Source organism: Lagenorhynchus albirostris, chromosome 10 (genome assembly GCF_949774975.1).
Source record: "Lagenorhynchus albirostris chromosome 10, mLagAlb1.1, whole genome shotgun sequence".
Classification (NCBI taxonomy): domain Eukaryota; kingdom Metazoa; phylum Chordata; class Mammalia; order Artiodactyla; family Delphinidae; genus Lagenorhynchus; species Lagenorhynchus albirostris.
Window position 1 is genome coordinate 82661660 of NC_083104.1, and position 16379 is coordinate 82678038.

Below are 16379 nucleotides of genomic sequence, written 5' to 3' on the forward strand. Positions count from 1 at the left end.
TGAACAGTCGTCTTGGCAAGTGTCAAATGATAAATTGCCAAAGTGTTGGAAGAAGGCAGGAACCATACTCAGCAGGATGGTACTTGTTATGCATGACTTTAAGAGAGAATTTTAAGACAAATCACAAGCAAGATGTAGGACAGAAATCACAACAGTTGATCTCTTCGGGGGTGGCCTCATATTTGGCCTGTCTCGTTGTATGGGCTGGAGAGTAGTAAAAGTTGCTCCAGGTGAGGCTCGAACTCACAACCTCGGCATCGCTCACAAGTGTACTGTCTTATAAGTACCGCGCGCTAACCGATTGCGCCACTGGAGCTACGTTAGGGAGATATAAGTGAATATACTTTCACAGATGAAGACGGTATTTTTGTTGAAGATATTAAATGTTATGAACAAAATGGCACCTTCTGATATGGGGCTTCCACAAATGGGATTAAAAGCAGCAAAGGCATCCCTGGTATTTGCCAATCTGCAGCCGTTTCCTCCCCTGTACAGAGATGCTGCCGGGGCTGAGCGTCGCAGTTATCTCTATCTTGATTTTCCGCTCAGATTCCCACGGCTTCTCTAAATTCAGACTGTTATTTGAAAGCATTTGAATGAAAAAAAAATTACATTGATTCCACAAAGGCAGGAAGCTTTCCACTTAGGAGTGTGTATTTCATCTGTAAGAAACCAGTGCATTTTCATTGCTTCCGGATTCCCGCGGACTTTCCATCTCAGCGGTTCTACTTTCTTGAGTTTCCCGTCTCCACTCTGAGCTCCGCTCGACTGACCTTTCATCTGCTTCAGATGCCACCTATCCCACCCCGACCCGATCACTCGCTGTTTTTTAACCTAAGAATGTTAAAATACGTTGTTATCCTGAAACATTCAGAGCTAATATTTCCTTTCGAAAAACCACTGTTATAAATGTGCAGATGCAATACATACAAAGGGAATGCAGAAAAACAAAAAGATAACTTGAACATTTTCTGAAGTCTCATACTCAGAGAAATCTATTGTTTATATTTGTTGTAGTTCTTTTCAAGCTTTTAGTGGGCACGCTGTGAACCAGACCTGAGCCACAGCTCCATTTGTTACCTGGTCCCTATTACCTCCATTTTAACAGGGGGGCCATGATGACACTTTGGGTCTTTCCGTATCAATATCAACTTGGACCTTGTTTCCAACAGTCCTTGAAATGTGAGGGTATTTCTCTTTCTTGAGTTTATGCTTATTGAGTAAATGCTCATAAGTCCCTTTAGGAAAGGAATGGGGGAATTATATTCTACATATTTGCAGTGGCACTGCAGGGTCCTCAGGACTTGGCTTCTCCTTTAGTCAAAAATTTCAGGTCTGAAAACTGGTTTAAGATCAGAAATTGAGCAAGGTATTGTGATTTTATTTTTAACTGGTGTAGCTGCCCTCAGTCTCCTGATTCTCTATCCTCAATTTCTTCTAATTGTGTAGACAGTGATATGCTTGTTGACTGCCCATCTGTATTGCTTCTAGGGATGCTGTATTTTATTAATTATCTCAAACACTCTGCAAAGTTGGCTACCACTCTGAAATTGTCTCTCATTACAGTGATTTTGCCCACCCACTCCTGGGGCATGCACACACGCACACACACACACACACACACACTCACGGATTCTGATGGTTGAGTGCTGCTATCTCTGGCCTGAATTATTTCAGGATCCTATAGTCCCCATTGCTGTCAGTGAAGTTACTTCTGTAGCAGAATCTCATACCATCAGCCCAGCGCCAATAGAGGACACTCATTATAGAACTTCTCAGTGAGGCTGGTGCCCCTCTCCTCAGCATATTACTTTTTTTTTTCCAAACAGAATGTCCTTTGGCCCTCTTGTGACACATTCACCTAGTGGGTTTTCCAGCATTACATGGTAAATCCAATAAATCCACTCTAGCATGCCCAGTTTTCTGAGATTTTGATCCCTCCTTTCTGCCATAATCACGAGAGTCCTGGCATTCTTACCACATTTAGTGAGAGCCATTTCTTTTTCAAGCAGGAGAATCCTAATAGTATGTTGAGTTCTTGCCAGTGTGTAAAAATTCTATACTTTTGGAGAATACTCCAGTATCAGTAAACTCTACTTCAGCTAACTTTGAGTTCTCTTCTTGATCCAGAACCCTTAGAATTTAGTTCTATATGGGAAAGACGCTGAGTGAGTGGCAGAGGCACATGTTTGGCAGAGGAGAGGTCTCTGCATTGTCTTCAAGGAAGAAGAGGACTGGGCTACTTTTAAAAGGCTCAAAGGATCTTGGGAAATCTGGAGATTTAGATGTTCTAATGCATCCCACCAGATGTCTCCATTCAATGTCTCAAGGTTCTATTCTTTTCCAATCAAGGCCATGACCTAGGCATAGAAGATAATCTAGTTTGAGAATTTAACCCACTTTGGAGTTCTACTATTCTTATGATTAAACCTTGGATCTGAACCTTAGTTTTTTATGCTCTTGAGTTGCAGGATATGAGAGGTTCTTTATATCCTATTATGGAGACACTCTGGCTTTCACAGTTAGCCTTTATTTGATGAGATATCATCCTCAGCCTTTAATCATCTTTTTCCAAGGCATCAGTTTCTTCTAATAACAACGATACAATTCTATTATTATTACCAGCTCTCCCATATTTATCAAGCACCTGATACATCACATCTTCTTGTGCATATCCAGCAGTATAGCATCTCAGTTCAGGTCTGGTGAAAGTTTTAAAAACTGCTACTTTGTGCCAGTGGCTGTTTGTGCTCCACCAATCCCCTCACTACCAACCAGATGGTGGGTAATTCAGCTTCAAAAATCTCATCTTATCATCCTCTTTCTCAGATCACTTTTGGTACTAACTATTGTAGGTTGAGTTCCCCGGAAAGACTCCAAGATGGGGATTTGCATTCAGAAAGTTTACTGGGGCACTACCTCAGGGTCAACACCTGAGAAGCAATGAAGAGAATCAGAATTTGTCAGAGGGAAAAATTGGGCTGCAGTACAAGTGCAAAAGGGCAATTGCCTACTCCTTGGGGGTCTCCACCACTGGAATGGGTCCTTCAGAGTTGTCCTAAATTGAGAAGCCAGGTCGTGGCTGTTATACCTCTCGTTGACCAATAATTGCATACAGGCTGCCCCTGGAAATGAAATGTGACCCTTGACCTGAGACAATTCCTAAAGAGGGATGAGAGTTGAGAGCCAACAGGTAACAACCTTTCAAGGACCTGGGATGGTAAATCCTTCTGTACAGGGGGTTCAGGTAATTTGGTCAATCCACCATCTGTGACAGTCACAGTGAGGAAGAAGAGAAAGGTATGACGAGTTTGAGCACAGGATAGGATTTAAAAACCACCACACTGATCCCAGTTGCTGCAGAAAAGATTTTATTGGAGATAGGGTCAGGGCTGGTTCTGAAGCTGAGGAATCTAAGGTTGAGAGAGGAAAGCCTGTCCTTCAAAGGGTGCTCTGCCCAAGTGTCACAATCTGAATACAGTAAAGATCAGACATAGGAAAGTTTTTGTAGGGTCCAAATTAGAAAGAGGCTCCAGGTCCCACTATCGTGAAGATGCCCTTCCCTTCATGTGAGGCAATTTCCTGCTCCCACTAGACCTAGGGCTCCTACAGAAGAGTGACAGATCAGTGGGAGCAGGGGTGGGCTGGGTGTCACAGATAAAGACTGATCCGAAAATGTTTGGAAATTGACATTACATGTTTCTCCTGGGGAAGGAAATATGTTATGAAGTGGAACCTAGATTGTATGGCTATACACCCCATTGCTATTTCTACACCTTTAGGGTAGAGAGAGAAGTAGAAATCAGAATGTATAGCAACGTTCTTTTTCAGGATATTGTGACAAACTGAACCTTCCTCATGGAAGGATGATTTCCCTTTGATGGATATGCATTATTAAATTTGTAACGGATGTCTGAGGATTTAGGGTTTCCATTCTGTTTTTTCTTCACCCACTTACTCTTGCAAGGGGAAATAGCAGTAGCCTTCTGAATATAAATCTACTTGGTAGAGAGTGGGAATTTTGGCACTATAGAGGTGATTTAGTCAAGTGGAGACCATTTAGGAAGAGAGTATAGTGAAAAGATGGATTTTTTTTTTTTGAACAGGTCTTCAGGTAAGAAGCAGAATGGCTCCTGCCCCCAACTTGGTCTTCCTATTTGATTTTGAGCTGTTTCAGGTCTGCCAGAATATCTGACTTGACTGTACTGACTGGAGCCTGATGGAACCAGCGCATGACAGGGACTCCATCAGGTCCCACCAGGAACTTTTCAAAATTCCAGCGGATGTCATGGGCCATGATGGGTTCCCAGGATATATGTTTGATTGAGCCCATAAGTTCAGAAGGGTGAGGACAGGATTGCTGCAGCAGAGAGATGGAAAAGAGAAATGACTGTATCATTTCTGCTCTTGGATGATTCAGGCTATTCTCACCCACAGGTAATCTACTCCCTCTTATATCAAGATATTTTCATTTCCTCTGATTACTAATATATTCTCTGAATCGCTAAAATACCAACTACCAAGAATGTTGTAGATATTATAGCAAAAGTCTATTCCCTCTTTCTGTTTCTCCCTGTGACCACATCACAAAATCCTGCTGCTATGAATAAGATATATCACCTCTCTAGCTTTCAGTTTCCTTTTCTGCAAAGTGAATGGTTTAGATTAGAATGTGGTTTCCCAGGTCTTGATGCTCCATGGGCCAGTAACATTTCAAAAATATCTTTTGGGACCAGTAGGAGTTCCAACATTTTGTTTTGTCAAATAAGAGAAAATTTTAAAAACATCATTGCTTCACCATTTAGTTTTAAAAAGATAATTATATAAAAAAAAAATAATTATAAGGCGACTTCTCTGGCCCCTTTCTCTCGGACCAGTGAACCTCGCCCTGGAGCGCTCCCTAATAAAGCTCACTTGAAGCTTTAAAAAAAAAAAAAGATAATTATAAGAATAAATTACATATACATACTAATCTTAGAATAAAGGGTAGCCCTATAAATCAGTTGAGTTTATGAAATCCTCCTTATATTGTCCTATTTTTTCAATTTACTGAGAATATATAAAAATCTCAACATAGGCCAGCTTTGGCCCACAGTTCAGCATCTAAGAACACTGAACTCTGATGATCTTTAGAGCCCCGTTCAGCTCTCACATTCTCTATATCTAAGAGTCAGTGTTTCATATAAAGCACTTACTACATTGTATTATATCTGATTTCTATGTCATCCTCTCCAGTATGAAATCATCAAGGAATAGGGACTGTTTCTATTCATCTTTATACCCTTATTATTTAGAAAACTGCCTTATAGATAGCAGGCACTCAACAAGTATACCTTGAATGTATGAATGAATGAATGTCAATGAACAAAAGAGAGTGGTCCCAGTGAAAGGTGACACTCTACACAACTCTCTCCACCACACAAAGCCAGAGCATCATAGATACTAACAAATTAAACCCCAATCCCTATGCTAATCTGGAGATCTCTTCCAAAGAGTCCAATCCCACCTCCAGGCAGGTGCCCTTGGATCCATTTCTACCACACCAAGTTTATACTAGGAATATTTGGGAAGAAGAGACTTAGGTCAGTGATTAACTCACCTTCAAGAAGATGAAGACTTTCTGCTCTTTTTCGCCATTTACATCCCCTTTCTCAAAAAGCTGGAAATTAGGTACATATCCTCCTCCTGGACGGACATACCTGCAATGAACCATAATGTTCCCAGGAAGCTCCGGAATATATGAAAGAAAGTTATAATGGGGTATCAGAATTTGAGGTCATGAGAAAGGGGAGAGAGAGGTGGAGATATGGAAAACAGGGCTGGGAAGGGGAAATAAGGCCATTTTTAAACTTTGGGCTCCCTGATTCACTTTATTTTTCTCTATTCCACATCCTATCACTGTCTCCCCCTGCACTGTTTCTGTAGCAGCAATACCAGGAGCTATTTCTGTGCTCCTGGTCCTCCGTGGTCCGTCCAGTTCTCACTTCCCAGAGAGGGAGAGAGAGTGTCTGACACTGCCAGACTCATATCAGCAGAGGCCAAAGTTAAAATCAGTTTGCAGATGCCCCTAAGCCTATTAACCCACTACCCATCCCAGAAGTCCCTAATATGGAAGTGCCTCTGGAAACAGAGGAAAGGTAGACAGAGACCCCTATAGGGTTTCAAGCAGGCACTTACTTCAGTCCCGGAAGGATCTCTGAGTTCTCTCCTGGTTCTTGCTTTCCAAATTGGTTTCAGGGAAAGCCCAACACAACTAGGTCAAAGGGCTTCAGCTCCGCCTGAAGTGCGCTCAGTTCTATGGGTAGAGAAGGGACAATATGGCGGCCTGGCTAGAGATCCTCCTTGTGTAGAGAAAGATCCTTAGAGATACCCATTTTACAGAGGAAAAAACCAGAGGCCCAGGGAAGGAAAAAAAAAATATCTAGGTCAGAAAGACTCTTTGTGGCAGGGCTGAAATTAGATACTGGATCTCTAAACATGTATTCAAAATGTTATAGTGCAGTATTTCCCAAATCTGCAGCACATCAGAATCAGGTGGGGGCCTTCCTTTAAAAATAGGGATACCCAGGTTCCATTCCAGAAAAATTTCTGATTACATTCTTTTGAGATGGCTCCCCAGTCACCTTTATTATTCTAAAGCTCACCAGATCACTGCTGGTGGGATTGTAAAATGGTTTAAGTGCTATGGAAAATAGTATGGAGGTTTCCCAAAAAATTAAAAATAGAACTACCATAGATCAGCATTCCCATTTCTGGGTATATATGCAAAGAATTGAAAATAGGGCCTCAAAGAGATATTTGCACATCCATGTTCATAGGAGCACTATTCATAAAAATCAAGAAGTGGAAGCAACCTAAATGTCCATCAATGGATGAATGGATAAACAAATGATTGAAGAACTGGCCTTCAAACAAATTCAGCCTTAAAATGGAAGGAAATTCTGTCACATGCTACAACATGGATGAACCTTGACGACATTATGCTAAGTGAAGTAGACTAGTCATGAAAAAGACAAATACTGCAGGTAAGACAAATACATTTGGTATCTAAAGTGGTCAAATTTATAGAAACAGAAGGTAGAATGGTGGTTACTAGGGGCTGGGGGGAAGGGGAAAAGGAGAGCTATTATTTAATGGGTACAGAATTTCAGTTTTGCAAGATGGAAAAGTTCTGGAGATTTGTTTCACAAGAATGAATATTTTTAACACTACTGAACAGTATTCTTAAAAATGGTTTAAACGGTAAATTTTATATTATGTCTTTTTGTACCACAATTAAAAAATGAAAAGCTCATCAGGTGATTTTTAAAGAAAACTGCGTTTAAACATCACTGCTCATCAGTTTGCCTTCCCTGGTTGGTTAATTGGTAGATTGAATCTTTCTTTTAAAAAGGAAAAGACACACACAATGAGAATGTGCTTCTCTCCTCTGCACAAGCTGGTTCACCCTGGGTGGAGTGTGGGTCTGACAGGGGCAAAGAGAACCAGAGAAATTCCAGGTTGAGCTTCCTGGTGTTCTTCAACAGTCTTCAGGATGTTAAAGATGCATTCTACCTAAAAACCCTCATTGATATGCCAAACACAAGCTTCCAACTGCCTTCTTCCCCAAGTTTTCCAATTTGTCTCCTCAGACTTTTATAATTGTCTTCTTTGTTCACCCTTTCTGAGCTAGATATTTTCAGTCCCCTAGCAAACACTAACCAGTCCCACTCAGATTCTGCTCAGCCAACGGGGTCAACTGATATCTCCTCTTAGTCCTTTATTTATTTTTATTTATTTACTTTTGCAATATGAGATTGCTTTCCTGTTTCCAAATGGTTCCTTAGTACCTTTCCCCACATCCTCCACTCTTGTCTTTAGTCACTGTAGGTAATCACTTCCTCTAGGAAAGAGACAATAAATTAGGAAACATGTCTACCAGTCCTTGAGTAGCTATTTCTCAGTTTCCTCATCTGTTATGTACAGAGTGGGAACTGAATAAATTGATTTTTAAAGTCCCTATAAACTGGTAAAATGAAGTATGGTCCAATAGAATATTCTTCAGTCTTAAAAAAGAGGGAGGAAATGGTCTGAACTCCAAGGTACCTTATTAATTTTAAAAAGCAAATTGGCAAATAGTATTTACAATATGTTATCAACTGGGGGAAAAGAAAAAAAAGAATACCCATATATTTTGTAAACATGATAATATTGGTCATCTGAAGGGAGGGGAAAGAGATGAAAAAACTTTTCACTCTAAACTTCTTTATTCCTTTAATTTTGAGCCTTGTGAATATATTACCTTGTCGAAATATAACATAATCAAAAATTTTAAATCAAAGTTCTTATTAGTTCAAATATAAGAAGTACATCTCTTTCTGAAAGAAAATAACCCTGTTTATTATTTATTGGCTTTCAAACAACAAGGCCTAAGATATGAGAAAGATAAAAATCTGCTCTGAGTCATGTACGGAGAGGGAAAAACTACACTTAAAGGAGGCATTGAGGTTGGAGAGGGAGTGTTTGCCTCTATTATGGCCTCCTCTACCAGCCCTTGCTCCAGTCAAATGTGCTCCAGGTATAAAGCCCCTTTCCCCTTTTCCCTGTCTTTGTAAGTTACATGTAAAACCCTGGAAAAGTCTCAAAAACATCAATCCTACCTCCTGTATTTACCAAGGAGACTTGAATCTTCAGAGAGGCTCCTAGCTGTCAGATACATTATTGATTCTCCTGGAAATCTCAGGAGCAAAGCAGAGGCAGGACATAGGAAGGGGTCAACAAACATTTTCTGTGAAGGTCCAGATAGTAATTTCAGATGGTCTCTGACACCATCACTTATACAACCACTGAACTCTGCCTTGTAGCTTAACATCCATCACAGACAATCTGTAAATAAATGAGCATAGCTATGTTCAATAAAACTTTGTTTACAAAAGTAGGCTGGCCAGATTTGCCCTGTGGACCATAGTTTACTGACTCCTGACATCAGGGAATAAAGTCACTTGATCATGAGTATTTATTTTGATACATAGAATTAGAATTAGAATATAATTCCAACATGACTTAGAATATAATGAGCTGGAAAGTTTAGTCCCAAGGAGATTTGGTTATGAACTCTTACCAGGGTATTGAGCTGTCAGACCACAATAGGTGGCCACATTGACAAAAAGGACATGCTTGCCTGCATACTGCAAAGAGGGAGAAAGCAGAGGTCAGAGTCTTACAAGAAGGACTGAGGGCAAGATTTGGGAGCAGGACAGAAGGCTCCACCTTTGAGCCCTGTCCCACCCTCTCTGGTGGTCACTCACCTTCTCCAGCTTAGAATTTGACTGCACGAAGCCAGCTAGGAAAAGGGGGGAAAGATAGGAGGCCCTTAACTATACAGTCATGACTAGTATCTGTAGATCACTAGTCTGAGAGTCTGAGGTTGTCGGGTACCTGGCAGCCTTTTGATACCCTGGCAGGGACTAGCCCAAGCCTATGCAGGCCAGTTGCAGGGTGGCAAGGATTTCTGGGGCGTGAGTAGGGCAAGAGGACGTAGAATTCAAACCACGTCCTCACCTACACACACCTCCGTGAGCACTCAGCGCTCACTAGTGCGATGAGGATCCAGGACTCACATAAATTCTGGCAGAATTATGAAAAGGTGAGAGCAAGCGCTCCACAGTCCTTGAAGACTATTGTCTATTTTTTCTGAGTGGACAGCCGTATCTAGGTGCAGACATCTCAGTAAAGTCACTGCAAAAAGGCATGACAGGGCTTCCCTGGTGGTGCAGTGGTTGAGGGTCCGCTTGCCGATGCAGGGGACGCGGGTTCATGCCCCAGACCAGGAGGATCCCACATGCCGCGGAGTGGCTGGGCCCATGAGCCATGGCTGCTGGGCCTGCGCGTCCGGAGCCTGTGCTCCGCAACGGGCGAGGCCACAACAGTGAGAGGCCTGCGTACCGCAAAAAAAAGGCATGACTTAGACATTCCAAATACTAATCCTAATATTATTATGTAAGTTTAAAAAAAATCAAATAATGGACCACATGTGATCCATTAGAAGGAAACTGGGCCTGAGGAAGGGAAAAATATTTTCACGTTAATATGTTCACTGTACAAATGTTTACAAATGCTTTCATGTGCTTACTAGTCAGTAAGAAAAACCAAGCAGCCCAAGAGAAACACGGGCACCAGACAGTAAACCAAGTGGCATCTGTAGTAGGATACAATGTTCTCCCTTACCAAGAATTAAAGAGGTATAAAGAAGAATAGTTGCATTTTGCATTTATCAGATTGGCCAAAGTTCAAAAGAACGGAGGTGCCCAGTCTCGGTGTCAGTCTGGTATAGGAGGCTCTTACACACGAGGTGGGGGCAGGGAGGACTACTAATAGCCAACAACTTTCTGGAGGATAATCTGCCATTTTGAATGCGATGCTTTTTTTTTAAGTAAATAACTTAAATTGTTTTTTGAAATAATTATAAATGTATAGGAAGTTGCAAACACTCCTCTTAATCTCCTGGAAGCCCGAAGGCCCAAGAAGGATAATGGAAATGAGACTCAAGTTCCTCTTAGGATAAAAATGCTTTGCCTCTCAACCGTCATAAGAACCCCCATCCATTCAGCAACAGTTTCCAGCCACTGCTCAATAGTCTCAGCCAAAAGTTTAGAATAGATGAGTTGATGATGCAGACCTGGAGCCCTAGGAATTGCTGAGTTTCTCACATAAATAACATATTTAAATCCCACCAACTTCATGGGGGGTGGGGGGGCTGACCAGTAACTTTCTCTTGTCTACAATACAGTTTTACTTTCTGGACCTCAAGTGCTAAGGTTTGAGTTAATCATACTCCTAAATTCATGATTATTTGTCCTTGTAAGATTCCTCTCTTGTTTTATTTATTATTCATACCCAAACTTCAATGATTTTTGATTCCTCTCTGCCTATAGGTAAAATATGTTTAATGTGCATAGTGTTCTTATTCTTGAAACAGTTGTATATTCCTCATCAGATTATTAGCTCCTTGAAGTTTAAAAAATTATTTTGGTTTTTTTTCCATTTAAATCTCAGATTTAAAGGGTAGAATTAATCAAACTTTTAAATTTATGGCACTTTATCATCATTAGGCTATGCAATGATTCTCTTCTTATATTAATTAAAAAAATTTTTTGTCCCCTATCCACTCCCATTTTCCTACCTCTCAGAGAGGAGGAGTGGCAAGGAAACAGTTACTACAAAATGGAAAGTTGGCAACATTTGTTCTGTTGCAACAAAACATTTGGTAAAACTGTTGCCTGATGACTTAGAAGGCAAAATGACTAAAACAAGGATGAATGCGGTTCCTAGGGCTTTGGAATTACAAGGGGTGAATTCAGCAACTAACTGTGCTGTAACGAGATAACTAACAAAGAGATGTTGAAAAATATTTGGATTAGTTGAAGAGTATCGGGTTTGTTTGCCTTTACCACTCTTCCCACACTCTTCTTCCTCCTCCCACAGGATTTGGGCTGACAGCTCAGCTTTACTCCCACGTTTATTGAAAAGATAAATTCTTCCCCTCCGATTCTCAGTTCCTTTCCAACCAGCCCCCTCCTTCTTCCAGGTTCACGTAAAAAGCTGCCTCCCCTTCCTTAAAACTGAAGTCAGAGTAGGGTTTAATTCTTGCTTCTGGTGGAATCTGGGTATTCATTAATTCTCTTGGAAAACAGAAGATATTTGTTATCCCAGATTTCTGATCTCTTCTCAGAGGCCTCTAATCTAGAGGGAGGAGCCCAAAACAATGACTGCTGGTCCAGCCGCAAAGCTCCCAAAGCCCTTTAGGGCAGCTATACAGGTTTTCTGCTTTGTGGCCCCTTCCCACCCACAGATACTTTGCCCAGCCACAGTTCAAGAACTATGGAGATTAAAATATCAAGCCTCAAAAATAGTGTACTTCAATTCCTTCATCCTTCCCAGGATGTGTGACTTTGGGCAAGTTACCCTCTGTGCCTCTGGTCCCATTTGTGAAATTGGGAGAATAATATGAACTTTGTCGGACTAATTTAAAAAATAAAGGAGATAATTCATTTAAACTCGTAGCACTGGACTTAGCCCAAGGTAAACACCCATCGTTAATTTAACAGATGAGGAAACTGATGCTCAAATAGAAAAACTGACTTATCCAAAGTTACATGGAATAACACACTGCTTCTCCCTTGCTGTTATAAATTCCTTACTTTCTTAGTCACTTTATCTTTGCTCATCACACAATAACTAACTCCTAAAGTAGAAGAGAAAATTTCATCAGGTCAAGTGGCCTAAAATCTCTGCCTTCCCAAGTCTCTGTGTCCCATTGTCTTAGTTTCCCTGGAAACAAAAGCTCTGACCTGGAGAAGAAAAGGTTTAGGAGCTCATGCTCAGCAAGGGGCTACATGGGGCCACTTCCTGTCATGGTCTACCTGACTGTATCATATAACTGCTGCCTTCTCTTCATACCTTCTACCAGAGCCACATGTCAAATTCCTGTTATTTCCCTTCTGGAATGCTGAAATAATTTCCTACTTGTCATGTGTTCTCTCTTCCAAGTTCTTCCCCTTCAATGCTTTTTTTCCTTCACCTGCTGCCACTGGAGCTGCTGAACACTTGTCTGATGATATCCCTCCACCGATAGTGAGCCAATAAGGCTAACTAATTTATTATAGCATCAAATCCAGAATCTCCAGCATGGTATCCAAATTGCTCCTGATGCGACCTCAGCCTCCTTCTCAATCTTCACTCTCAGTACCTCCTCCTGTGAACTCATTCTTCAGACAAGCTAAATACTCTCCATTCCTTGAAACACTTTGGATTTAGGTTCTTGGTCTTGGAGGTCAGTTACACTGATTACTTGGGGATTCCTCCTTCCCTGCCCCAAATTATCTATATATTTATTTCCATTGAAAGGACAGGGAATGCAATTTTAACAATTTTTACGAAACAAGATTTTAGGTTTGAAATGTTTGTCACCTGAGCCATAGATTAAGTCTGAAAACCAGTCCAGATTTAAATTAAACAATAAGAACTGTCGCTTCCTGACTTTAAAAATCCTGTAATTGCTAATCGTCCATAATCTTAAATAGAATGGCAAAAATCAACATGTCTCAAGCACTGCCTATTTTCCCCAGTTGGACTCCAGTTTTTCCTCGAGGTAGGTTTCTCATGAGGATAACTTTCTTGCTCATAGCTAGTGGGTGGCAGTTTAAAGTCAAATAAAGCCTTTCAGATTCTCTGTCTTAGCCTCTGTTAATGACTTAATCCTACCTAAAAATCAGCACCAAGTTTCTTGTGTTAGTTCCTTTGATCATAGAGGAAACAGGTTCAGTTTTTTTCTGAGATGTAGTCCACCTCTTCATCCCAGATTCAATCACAGCCTCTGCAACCACCCAAATATGATTTAGAGATTTTTGTCCACCATTTAGTTTTACTTGGATATTTTCCCTGAATTTGATAATCTCCATTGGCATCTGTGATCCCCATTCATGTCTCCAGGATTTTCCTGTGTTGCAAGTGTGGGTTACAAATGTGAAATTTAGGATCTACTCCTAAGTCTGCCATTTTAAAGTTATATTGCTTATGTTTACATAGAATTTGTAGTTGACAAATCTCCTTCACATCAAGGATTTCATTTAGCCTTCACAATCAGCCAGTTAAAAAGGTAGAACAGGCACTATTTGCTCAGATTTTCAATGGAAAAGTGAGGTTCAGAGAGGGGAAGTGACAAGCAAAGTCTCATTAATAGTGTAGACCTAGACCATAAACCAGAGTTTTTATTTCAAATCCATTTGCCTCTCTACTCTAGGTTCAACTCCCAATCAAATATACATTTGGAAATGAAGGGAATTTCTAGAGAGACCACTGTCCTTTTGCATTTAATTTTCATCCTCATGTGTTCTTAACCTTCTGACCTCCTTCCCCAAACATGATAAGGAAGCTCACTTCTGGTCCAGGCTGATTTCTGGCCCTGAGCCTTCACTGAAACAGCTGGTCCTGACTCACAGATTTTCTGAAGTGTCTGTCACTCATGCCAAGCTTTCCTCCTCCAACCTGCTACAGGAAGAATTCTGCTTCTTGGAGGTTGGGGAGGGGGACAGGGGGAGGCAGTGAGAGGAAGGATGTGTACTCCCTTAGGCAGTGTTCTTGTCTGTTCAGTCTTAATGGGCTGGGGGAGGGCGTGGGAGAGAGAGCTCTGTGTCCATGCACAACCACAGGAATTTGAGTAACCCACACCATTCAAACCCAGATGCCCTCCCACCTGGAAATTCTCCAGTCTGTGTCTCAGGCCCTTGCTGCTCCCAGAGAAAGAATAAATATGCCCATTTCACCAATACACACTACAAGCCATCACCAACTCAATACAACTGTGGGACATTGAGAAAATATCAAAATCACCAAAGTCCCTTCTAAGGCTGACATTCTTAGTTTATTTTATCAGTTTTGAACAATTCTGGTCACCTTTAAAACTGATTTGATCAGTTATTACTCCTAGAAGATTGGGAAACAAGAGTAGGAAGCCAGAAATTTTACAAATTTTAAGCTCTAATGTGTCTTATGGTTCGTATTTCCCAGGCCACAACTGTATACATGAGAAGAAGATGCTCAGTAAAGTGGAGAGACTGCCTCATCCAAGTCACAAGGCCAGGGCTAGACACATCCACAACTCTGCCCCTACAACAGCCTCTATCCCTGTTACAGTCAGATCAGATTTAGAACAACTAATTTATCCAATAGTTCCTAAACTGACTTTATAACTTCTCTTTCAAACCTGGGTTCATTCAACGTTCATGTTTTGATATTGATTATGTCTTTTTTGTATCTTTTATTTTAAATCTAGAACAATCCCACTGTTTCTCTTTTATGGCATTTTTGAAGTTATAAGTCCAGTTGTCCTGATAAATATCCCACATTTTAGTTGTCTCATTTTTTCCTCACAGTGTCATTCTTCCCCTACACAGACAAACCTTGTTTTATTGCACTTCACTTTACTGCACTTTTATAAATTGAAGGTTTGTGGCAAACCTGAGTTGAGCAAGTCTACTGGCACCATTTTTCCAACAGCATTATTTTTTTTAATTAATTAATTATTTTTTAAAATTTTTGGCTGCATTAGGTCTTTGTTGCTGCATGCGGGACTTCTCTACTTGCAGTGAGTGGGGGTTACTTTTCCTTGCGGTGCGCTGGCTTCTCATTGCGGTGGCTTCTCTTGTTGCGCAGCATGGGCTCTAGGCGCACGGCCTTCAGTAGTTGTGGCACATGGGCTCAGTAGTTGTGACTTGTGGGCTCTAGAGCGCAGGCTCAGTAGTTGTGGTGCACGGGCTTAGTTGCTCCGAGGCACGTGGGATCTTTCCGGACCAGGGCTTGAACCCATGTTCCCTGCATTGGCAGGCGGATTCTTAACCACTGCACCACCAGGGAAGTCCTGGAATTATTTTTTAATTAAGGCATGTACATTGGTTTTTTAGACATAATGCTATATTAAACACTTAATAGCATAGTATAAACATAACTTTTATACCCACTGGGAAACCAAAAAAAAGAAAGTGTGTGACTCACTTTATTGCAGTGGTCTGGAAGGAACCAAACCCACAGTATCTCCAAGGTGTGCCTATATTTCTTGTTTTGGAAGTGAGGTCAAAGACTTGGATGGACTAGAATTTTGTGAATGTTATAGTCATCCCTGAGTATCTGCCAGGGATTGGTTCCAGGAGCCCCTATGGATACCCAAATCTGCGGATGCTCAATCCCTTATATAAAATAGCACAATACAACGGATACAGTCAGCCCTTTATATCCACGTGTTTCGTATCCATCGATTTAACCAACTGCAGATGGCTGACTGTATAAGGTAGGAGTAAAGTTTTAATTTCTTTTCCCATGGATATCCAATTGAATCATCACTATTTATTTAAAAGACCATCCTTTATTTTTCTATTACCTTGCATTGTACTTTGTCATAAATCAAGAGTCCTTATATATACAAGTCTATTTCTGAGCTCTGTATTTCTTTCCATTGTTCTATTTGTTTATTCTTAAAACAGACAACGTTTAATATACTTTTTTTTCATTGAACAACTTTTTATTGAGCTTCTACTATGTGCCACACATGGTTAAAAAACAAAGACTTTATAAACATGAAAGCTTAGTTTGTTCTTTTTCAATAAACTGAATCAATTGAAAGCAAGCTCTTTGTTCCCAAGAGTGAGTTATAATTTAGCTGCTTCATTTTTGTCAGTAGAATGCCCACTGAAGTAAAAAATCCCGAAATAAAAGGAACCAATGATGAAATTATTTCTGTCACTGATGATAGTGAAAAAGAATTTGTAGATATTGATGAGGATCTTTTAGAAGTAGAAACATTTACACAGGAGGAAATGGATATATACCCATCAGACTATGAAGGT

General features: G+C 40.6%; 1 non-coding gene and 1 pseudogene across 1 annotated transcript; both read right to left on the bottom strand.

Annotated features, from left to right (window-relative positions):
* Positions 1-222: 222 nt before the first annotated feature.
* On the bottom strand, positions 223-316 carry TRNAI-UAU (transfer RNA isoleucine (anticodon UAU)). The gene is made up of 2 exons: positions 279-316; positions 223-258 (listed from the first exon to the last, which is right to left on the bottom strand). It is a non-coding gene; the product is annotated as a tRNA-Ile (tRNA).
* A 3837-nt stretch (positions 317-4153) lies between these two features.
* On the bottom strand, positions 4154-9368 carry LOC132527591 (epididymal secretory glutathione peroxidase-like; annotated as a pseudogene).
* Positions 9369-16379: the final 7011 nt, after the last annotated feature.